Below are 9051 nucleotides of genomic sequence, written 5' to 3'. Positions count from 1 at the left end.
GTGCTACCAGGCATCCTGCTTTCTTCCTGCTGGAGCTTTTCTGTCCCAGATGGGAAGAGCAGCGGTGTTGATCAGGATGCTGGGAGCCCAGCCTGGCCTTGCGTAAAGCTTCGGGAGCAGACTTGCTGTTTACTCTAGATGCAGAAAAGAATACGTAAGTTGATTAAATTGGGTCCCTGCAGAACAGCCTGGTTCCACACTGAGGGGAGACAAGAAAACAATTGTAGAGAAGACGCAGGGCCCCGGTGCTCCCGAGTCAGCTCATGGCATGCACTTCCTCGGTGCTTGTGAACATCCCTGGCCCCCCTTCCTCCCTCGATTCATCTCAGCCTGCCCTACCGTCAGCTGGAAGAGGACTGGGCTTGGTTTTGCTTTGTTTGTTTTTGTTTTTAAGACTAGGCTTCTGGTAAAATCATCTCACCCTCCCTCCCTCCCATTGCCCAAAACTTGATGGCTTTGCCTTTTTTTAGCTTCTTTTCAATTTGTTGATTCATATCCTGCTTTCTTCCAAAAGAGATTTGAGGTGGCTATTGTCATGGTAAAAGAAAAATAAAACCAACATTCATGAAGCAAAAGAGAAGGACAACATGCAGAAAAGGGGAAGGAGAAAACACTTACCAAGAACTCTTGGCTGAGGGAAGTTGCAGGAAGGAAATCCCACGCTTCGCTGCCGTCTGAAGAAACAGGGAAGCGTACATAGCGTGTATCTTTCACTGTATACAAGTTCATCGTGGGGGAAAAAAAATAAATAAGCAGAAGCCCAGCTGATTCTTGGCTCTGAGCTTTGAGAGGATTTTGCCATGGGTCACCAGGGCTTTGGCTCCCGGTCCTTGAGTAACTCAACGAACAACATCTCCAAATGGCAGTCATAAATGCAGAAGACTTCCTTGCCGTGACAGTTCCTTACATCAGTTCTCAAAACAAGATGAGGGCATAATAGAGCAAGTTTCCTTCGAGGAGTTTACAAGGCTACCTTATAATAAATAAAGTTAAGAACTTAAATGTTTCATTTTAAAAGATTTTTTTCATAATACTAATAACGTGATTAGCATTTATGAGTGATGGCCGATTATCCTCAAAACCTGAAGATTAAGGTTCCTTCCCAGAGTGAAATTAGGAGGGGTTTACCCATAATGGCAGAAAGATTCATCGCCCATAAAGGCAGCTCTATTTGTTGGTGGTATTGGTTTCCCAGGGGTGCCTTAACAAACACCACAAACTGAGGGGCTGGACCAACAGAAATGTATTGTCTCACAGGTCTGGAGGCTGGAGGTCCTACCTAGATCAAGGGGTCAGCAGGGCCAGTCTCCCTCGGAAGGCCCCAGGGAAAGTATCTGTTCCAGGTACGTTCTTGCCTGGTGGTAGCTTACCTCCAGTCCTCACAGTGTCTGTGCCTGAACGTCCCCTTTTTATAAAGACACCAGTCCTATTAGGTTAAAGGCCCACCCTATTCCAGTATGACCCTCACCTTAACCAATCCGATTTGCAATGACCCTATTTCTAAATACGGTCACATTCTGAAGGACTGGGGAGTCAAGACTTCAATAGATGAATGTGGGAAGTGGGGAGGCACAATTCAACCGAGAACTGGGACCAAGGACACAGGTGAAGCCCGAGGTCAAGTCATGGGGACCAGTCTGTGCACTCGTGGGTGGTAAAACTGACATGTCACTGAGCTGAAACCCCATCAAATGCCTCCTGTCCAGGCTGGAGGAGAACCTTATAATCAGAACAGCACAATTCTTCTGGGAGCCTGGGAAAAGAGACAGCCAAAGAATAAGAATTTGTCCATGTTTATCCAGCCCTGGCCAAGAGGGAAAGGCAGCATCTGGGGGTCTGGGCACTCTGGCCTCGTGGTGGCCAGGCTGGAAGCATCCGCTGGGTTTTTCCATGACTTTGATAAAAATCTCCCTTCAGATTTTCTTGGTTCTAACACTGAGCTCACCAAACTGACCAATTCATCTTCTCGGGAACCCTGATACTGGGAACCGCCATGTACATTTGACATCATAGGACACTCTGTGTAAATGTTGTCCCCTGGCTTTGTGCATTGCACACACACCCCGCCCGCCCCCCCCCCCCCCCCCCCCCGTAGAGTATAAACCTACCTAAGGTCAGGGCTCGCCCACTGCAGAGGGAGTATACAGTCCCCCAAAAAGACTCTATCTGTTGTCAGTTAACCCGTGGGCACTCTGGTTTATTCATCAGTCTTTTGTGACCTTGGTTAGTGGTAGTCTGCTCTGCTCCACCCAAGTGCCCTCGGAGCCGCTGTCAAAGCCAGAGAGCAGTTCCCCGGAGAGGCTAATTCAGGAAGTTGATAACCAGGTGGGAGAGGTGGGAGGAGGAGAGGAAGGATCCTAGAGAGGGAGGGTGTAGTCTTGGAGCTGGAGGAACAGTGGAGAGCAAACAAATGTCCTGTGGGCTGAAGTGGAGAGATGGTTTAGGAGTACTTGGCAGTGGGGGCGGGGAAGTGGCAAAGGAAAGGCTTCAAAATAGCACTGAGTGCAAGGAAATCAGGACAAGAGGAAATGAACTGTGAGAAGCATGAATGGTGCCTATATGTCGTTTTTCAAAGAGACAAACTGAAGATCGAAAATTCCGGGGTGTTTTGTTTGTTGTTCGCTTTTTGGCGTTGTCACCGTTGATTACTTCCGGCTATTTGATGGGACTTCTTTGAGAGCAACTCCATGTAGAAAGAAGAGTGCTGTCCAAGAGAAATGGAATCTGGGCTGCATATGTAATTCCAAATCTAATAGTAGCCCCTTTAGAAAAATCAAAAGAAACAGGTGCAACTAATTTTAATGATACATTTTGTCTGACCCAAGGTATCCAAACATTATTGCAATATGTAATCAATAGTTTCAAAGGTGTTAATGAAATGTTTTACATTGTCTTTCCCATATTGAGTCTTTAAAATCCAGTATATTTAGAGCACGTCTCAATTTGGATTCTGTATTTCAACTGTTCTGCAGTGGTCATATCTGTGTGTCAGCACAGAGAGAGGCTGGACTAGGTAGTTCCGGGATTCTTAAGGATAAACTGATAATAATAGTAGCAGTAGTAGTTAATAATAATGGTCATTTATTGAGCCTCTTAGATGCCTCTTAGAGGTGACACATGTCATATTAACCCTCTTTTTCATGCATCATTACATTTAATCCTCTTTTATTTATTTAAAGATTTTATTTTTTGACAGAGAGACAGCGAGAGAGGGAACACAAACAGGGGGAGTGGGAGAGGGAGAAGCAGGCTTCCCACCGAGCAGGGAGCCTGATGCGGGGCTCGATCCCAAGACCCTGGGATCATGACCTGAGCGAAGGCAGACGCTTAACCAACTGAGCCACCCAGGGGCCCCACGTTTAATCCTCTTAACAACCTTACGCGGTCGGTACTATTATTATCCCATTCTACAGATGCTGAAACAGAGCCTCAGAGAGGGTGAGTGATTTGCCCAAGGACACACAGTTGGTAAACGGCCGAATTGGGACCAGAAACCTAGTCTGCCTGACACCAGTGTGTGGCCTCAATTTCTCAGGATCAGCAAAGAGACCGGCCACCACCCTGGCTCTCCCCAGCCCCACCCAGGCTCAGGGGCAAGGACGGACTTCCTTTCCTGATTAGTGGAGTTGTCATGTTGACTTAAAAAACAGACCAGAAAGAATATGAAGTGTACTGCTGAGCATACCGTGTGACTGACTGAGAACAGGGCAGTAACAAGACGCTCAGACTCCCATCAGCTGGAGGAAGCTGCAAATTCAAGGCCAGTGACCAGGTTCACAAAATGCAATTGTTCTCAATGACACTTACTTAGCAAAGAGCCAGGGAGAGAATTGATTGTCATTAAAAGCCGGACAAGAGCATCGATTGTCCCCCCCAGTGATGATTTGAGGATTCTGACTTAGCCATGCTGAGCGTGTTGGTGCGGACACGTTGTGATGTGATTTCCCGCACAGAAACGGGCTCCAGCGTGGCCAGGCAGTGTAACACTGGCTGGAAGCCGAGGCCTGGCCAAAGACCGGGGCCGCCTAGGTCGTGCCCACGCCGCCCCACGCCCCGCCTCCACCCTTAACAGCCACAGGCAGCAGGAGACAAGGCTGGGCTGGCCTGAGAGGTGGGAGATCTGGGGGGGGGCCTGCGGTAGGGGTTGTCCCTTTCTCTGGTCCCATTTGTGCAGATGTTCTAGATGCCCTTCAAGCTGTGACATTTCTGGGGTTGGGGCTCTGTGGGAGGAGGGTGGTCCCCTCACCCTGCTGACCACAGCTGCAGCATCGTCTGAAGGTACCAAGTCCAGGCACGGATGTGGCCTGGACAAGCCGAGCCCAAGCGTCTCCTGTTCACTCCTGAACACCCAAGCAGGGTAGTGAGCGAGGCCTCACCTCCAGAAGCTTTCCTCAGCGGAAGGTGCTACTGTGTTCTCAAGCGTTCCCAAATGCATTTCCAGCTCCTCTCCCCTCCATCCTGCTCTGGCCGCAGGTGGAGAAGAGTGAGCGAGGCTCTCCCGAGGAGCATCTAGGCGAGGGGCCAAGCAACGACTTGTGCTCCTCCATCTATCCTTTCAGAAGGAGCTGAGTGACCCCTGAGCGCCGGATGCTATGGCAGGCCCTGGGGATAAAGAAATGGACAGGGCAAAACGTCTGTTCTTCAGGAGAACATGGTACAGATGGACTGGGAAACGAACAGCTAGAAAGAAGCATGGTAAGTGCTAGACTACAAGAATTTAAACTACAGGTATTCTGGTAGCAGAGAGCATGGAAGTTGAACACAGAGAGACTGGGCAGGGGGACTGAGCTTTATGGGATGAAAGAACATTCCAGAAAGGCAGAAAGGACAGTCCATGCCAAGGGACAGGGGCACCAAGGGACTTCCTAGCAAGTGTATCTGACCTCGAAGCTGGAGCTCAGAGTGGGCACGGCAGGGGTAAGGAGATCAGGCTGGGGGCGGGTGGGGGCCAGGCATGAAGGGCTCATGGGCCAGGCTGAGGGATCAGGACCCTAGGTCAGAGCTTGGGGTGCATGGGAGGATTTTAGAGAGAGGGAAGTCTCAGATGGCTGTGTGGGACAGACACCCTGTGTGCAGGGGACGGGATGCACAAGAGAGGGGCAGGACCAGTGTGCTGGCCTCGGGCCTGTTGCATCCAGTTTCATTCCTTGACCTTCCTCAGCTGAGCTCAGCCTGGTGTAGCAGGGCTAACCCCAGGCCCTGTTTCCTGCCTTCACACCAGCCGACAGAGGTGAGGGAGGGAGAGATTGGGGTGGGGGGGAGACAAAGGCTGTACTGTTCTTTGCAATCAGTATTTTTAGGCCTAAAAAAGACCACCCACTACTGAGAAGTTTGGGGAAGGATATCCCAGCTGCCAGTGAGACACCCATTAATCACCACAGCTAGATTTTGGGAGGTGATCACGCCGGAAGGTAGGAACCAGATTTCTCATCTGCATCCCCGGCACCTATCCGGATTGGCACGTAGCAGTCGCTGAAAACAAGTGTGGGTTGACTGTGAGCGCGAAGGAGAAAATCTATTTTAAAACTTTCTGAATCTATTTCCTCTTAAATTCTTCTTTATCCTTTCATGTTTTTGGACAGGCTTAACTGTATATGCCATGCTGGATAAGGTGTCATGTATTTAAAAATAAGTAAGTGCCAGAAGTAACCAAACTCAACTTCTGAGTTTTGTTTTTTTTTTAAGGAAGCCCAATTATTTTAAATGCATTTGACTATATTTAGAGGCTAACTATATGGTAGATATGACAGTCTTCTAAAGAGGCTTGCACATAGACTGAAGAAATACCACTAAGCATTATGCTGGAATTTCCTGATTGTAAACAGGAGCAGGCTGTCTGCAAACTGTAGATCTATAGTCTCAGTGCTCCCTTGGGCAATATTCTTGGATGGATTATTACAGGAATGGTTTGTAAGCTCTTGGCAAGGAAGCCAGTTTGGGCTCACTAAGATATAATAAGTGAATGAAGGAAGGAAGGAATGGATGAATAAAGCATGGTTGCTTTTATGAGGGATATGTTCCCTAAGACCTCATATAATTTAATACATGCATAAATCAAGACTAATTTCCCATAGGAATAAAGTAGGATTTACATCACTTCAAGTTTTGTACATTAAGGGAAACTTTATTCTTTCCCATTGCCTTCTTTCAGATTGGCATAATTCATATTAGCATAGAGTATGACTCTTATTTCCTCTTTTATAAGGGAAGACTACGGATTTATATCTGGAGATCAAGGATGTATTTGACAGTTTTGATCGGATGGAGAAATGTAGGCTACATTTTCATAAAGCCAAGCGCATCTGCCCTCAGAGCGTGTTGATCGGAAGGAAACTGACTGACCCGGGGTTCCCCAGAACCGTGCCGCAGGGCTCCAGCTTTGTCCTAATCAATATACAAAAGACATTCTCAGATCTGTGATCCAACAACAGCTGGAGGGAAAGCAAGTGTTTCGGACGGCAAAATCAGGACCCTCACACCGCCCCCCAGTGGTAAACTCAACCAGCCTTGAATAGTGGACCAAATCCAAGGAGGTGGCATTTAAGAGAGATAAATATAAAGCCCTGCACTTGGATCCCAAATGAATATCTGGAGAAGGACACCAACGGCTGGGATTTACTTGTTTTAGTTAATAGCAGATTCAGTCTGAGTCGGTGGCGTGATGAGTCTTCTGACAATAAAATTCAGCCTTTGGTTTCATGAATAAAAACAGAAGATCTAGAATGTTCCTCCTCAAACTTACCTGGAGTTCTGTTTTCAGCTCTCAGTTTTGATCACAAACTGGAACATGTCCAGAAGAGCGAAAGAGTAGACAGAACTTGAAATGTTTGTTCTGGAAAAGACTTAGGGAGGAAATTACTGTTTCCACACGGAGAAATGGTTGCCACGTGCAAAAAGACGCAGGTTTGCATTTTTGTGGACTTCCAGGCTAGTCCAAGGTCCTTCCGGTACAAGTTTTAGGAAGTGAGATTTTTGTTTCAATAGAAGGACAGTTACAGGGTCTGAAGGTGAAAGGGTCACCTGAGTTCAGGCGCTGGGTTGGGTCATCTTGGCACCACTGAATGGCTCATCGGGAACATGGTACAAAAGAGTCCATGTATCTGATTTCCTTTTCTTTTGAACTCTTGGGGAGCTGGTTACAGATGATTGAGAAAAGAGAAAATAAATGACCAGAAAATTATAAAAAACAGTTTTAAAAATTATTTTGCTAGTAATGAAATGACAATTCAAACAGTAATAACGGAGATTTTACCTGTTAGCAAAAATTAAGGAGGAAAATAAATTGCAATACCGGTGAGGGTGTAGAGACACTGGTGTTTTCACTTGCTGCTATTCGCACTGACGCCTTTTGGAAAGTATAGAAAGACCTGTGACATTGCTAATACTTCTGTGGCAAAAGTCCAAAAGGCTAGCTAACAAAAGACAAGTTGAAAATATGCAAATGGCCACATGCCTGAAGATATCCATTGTGGTATTACTTATCATAGAAAACCTAAGCGATGTAAACAATGAAAGGGAACAGCTGAAGATGACAGTCATTCGCTTAGCAGAACGTTATGTATCATTTAAAAAGTCATTTTCACGGTAGCTATAGGGAAAATGCACAGGACATTATGTGTGCACCTGTGGGGGATGGCCACCTACAAAATTCCACAGATGTGATGATTATAATTACATGACAGATGGGTATGACAAAAGATAAGAAGGACAATTTCTTCTTTTGAGTCCAGCTTTGCCACTAGCTGGTTGTGGCATCTTGGACAAATCCCTTACTTTTTCTGTGTCTCAGCTGCCAAGTCGGTCGGACAGGGAGTTTGGACTCAATGGTGTCTAAGGTCCTTTCCAGTTTTATGATGTGAATAGAATGGACCTAGTTCATGAAGAAACCGTATCCCGGAGGGATTAAGAAATCAGTCCCTAAGTCTTGCTTTCAGATTCACCCCATCACACTCGACTTCTTCCATATTCCATATTTTTAGAAATCAGTTTTGAAATGAGGAGCAGATGAGAAAAAATAGAATTCCTTGATCTTTCTCAAATAAATTAGTGTGTTTTGAAGGAAATTTAGCCATATGTTCCCTGAGTACTTCAGTGTAAAGTAGCATAACACAGTTCTCAAGTCATTAGGATACTTTATTCAAAAATGCCCAAGAATGACTTCAAATCAAGAAGCTGCTGCGAGGACATGACTTTATTCACACAAAACCAAGGGAAGGGGTGGACATTTAACAAACTGGTCTATTTACTTATATTTGAGTCTTTTTAAAAAAATTGTCTTTCCCCAGTTCCCTGGTTTTGTATCCCAATCCATGGAAAAATGGTCACTATGTATGTCACGCAGGGCCTTTTCATTCATAGGGGTCTGAGAAGCAGGGTGACAGACATGAGCTTTCAACACACAAACAAAAGCGTCCTCGTCATGCCCAGACTCCCTCTGAAATTGCCTCATCTGTTCGGAACTTTCTGGAAGGGTGGCGACTTCTGAGTTCGGACACTTCCTTTCCATCAGGCAGAGCAGTCAAGAGGGGAGGAGAAACTAGAGGAGAAACACCGCTAGCAACAGCATCAACACACAGAAGGGTCCTCAGGGTCCCTGAAGTACCAGGGAGAATTTCACTGCTCTGAGGAGTAAACTTTACAGACGCTGTTGTCTGATCTTTTCGGAAAAGAACCCATTTTCAATTGTCCAGGAAGAATTTTTAAACTGCAGGGACAGCCCACAACTAGATTACCTAAAAACGACAGGAGAGCTTGTGTATTATTTAGATAGGCAAATAACGCATCTATCCAGCAAATCATTACATCTTCAAGGCAGAGTCTAGAATCTTCTAGCTTGGCTCAAAGAACCCTTAGACATACGGCTCCCCAACCGAATGCACAGCACAGCCCAGCAAATGCTGCAATTAAAACCAGGGCAGGAAGGACAGAAAGAAAGTCACTTACAAGTGTGTGTTTTATTAGTACCTTTGATTTCTTCTTTCTCTGCATTCATACCAGGCTGCTTTTAATAAAATACACTGATCATCCTTTGTTGACCTCTTTTCAGGGAAG

This window comes from Zalophus californianus, chromosome 6, assembly GCF_009762305.2.
Source record: "Zalophus californianus isolate mZalCal1 chromosome 6, mZalCal1.pri.v2, whole genome shotgun sequence".
NCBI lineage: Eukaryota > Metazoa > Chordata > Mammalia > Carnivora > Otariidae > Zalophus > Zalophus californianus.
Note: the sequence above shows the minus strand (reverse complement) of the source record.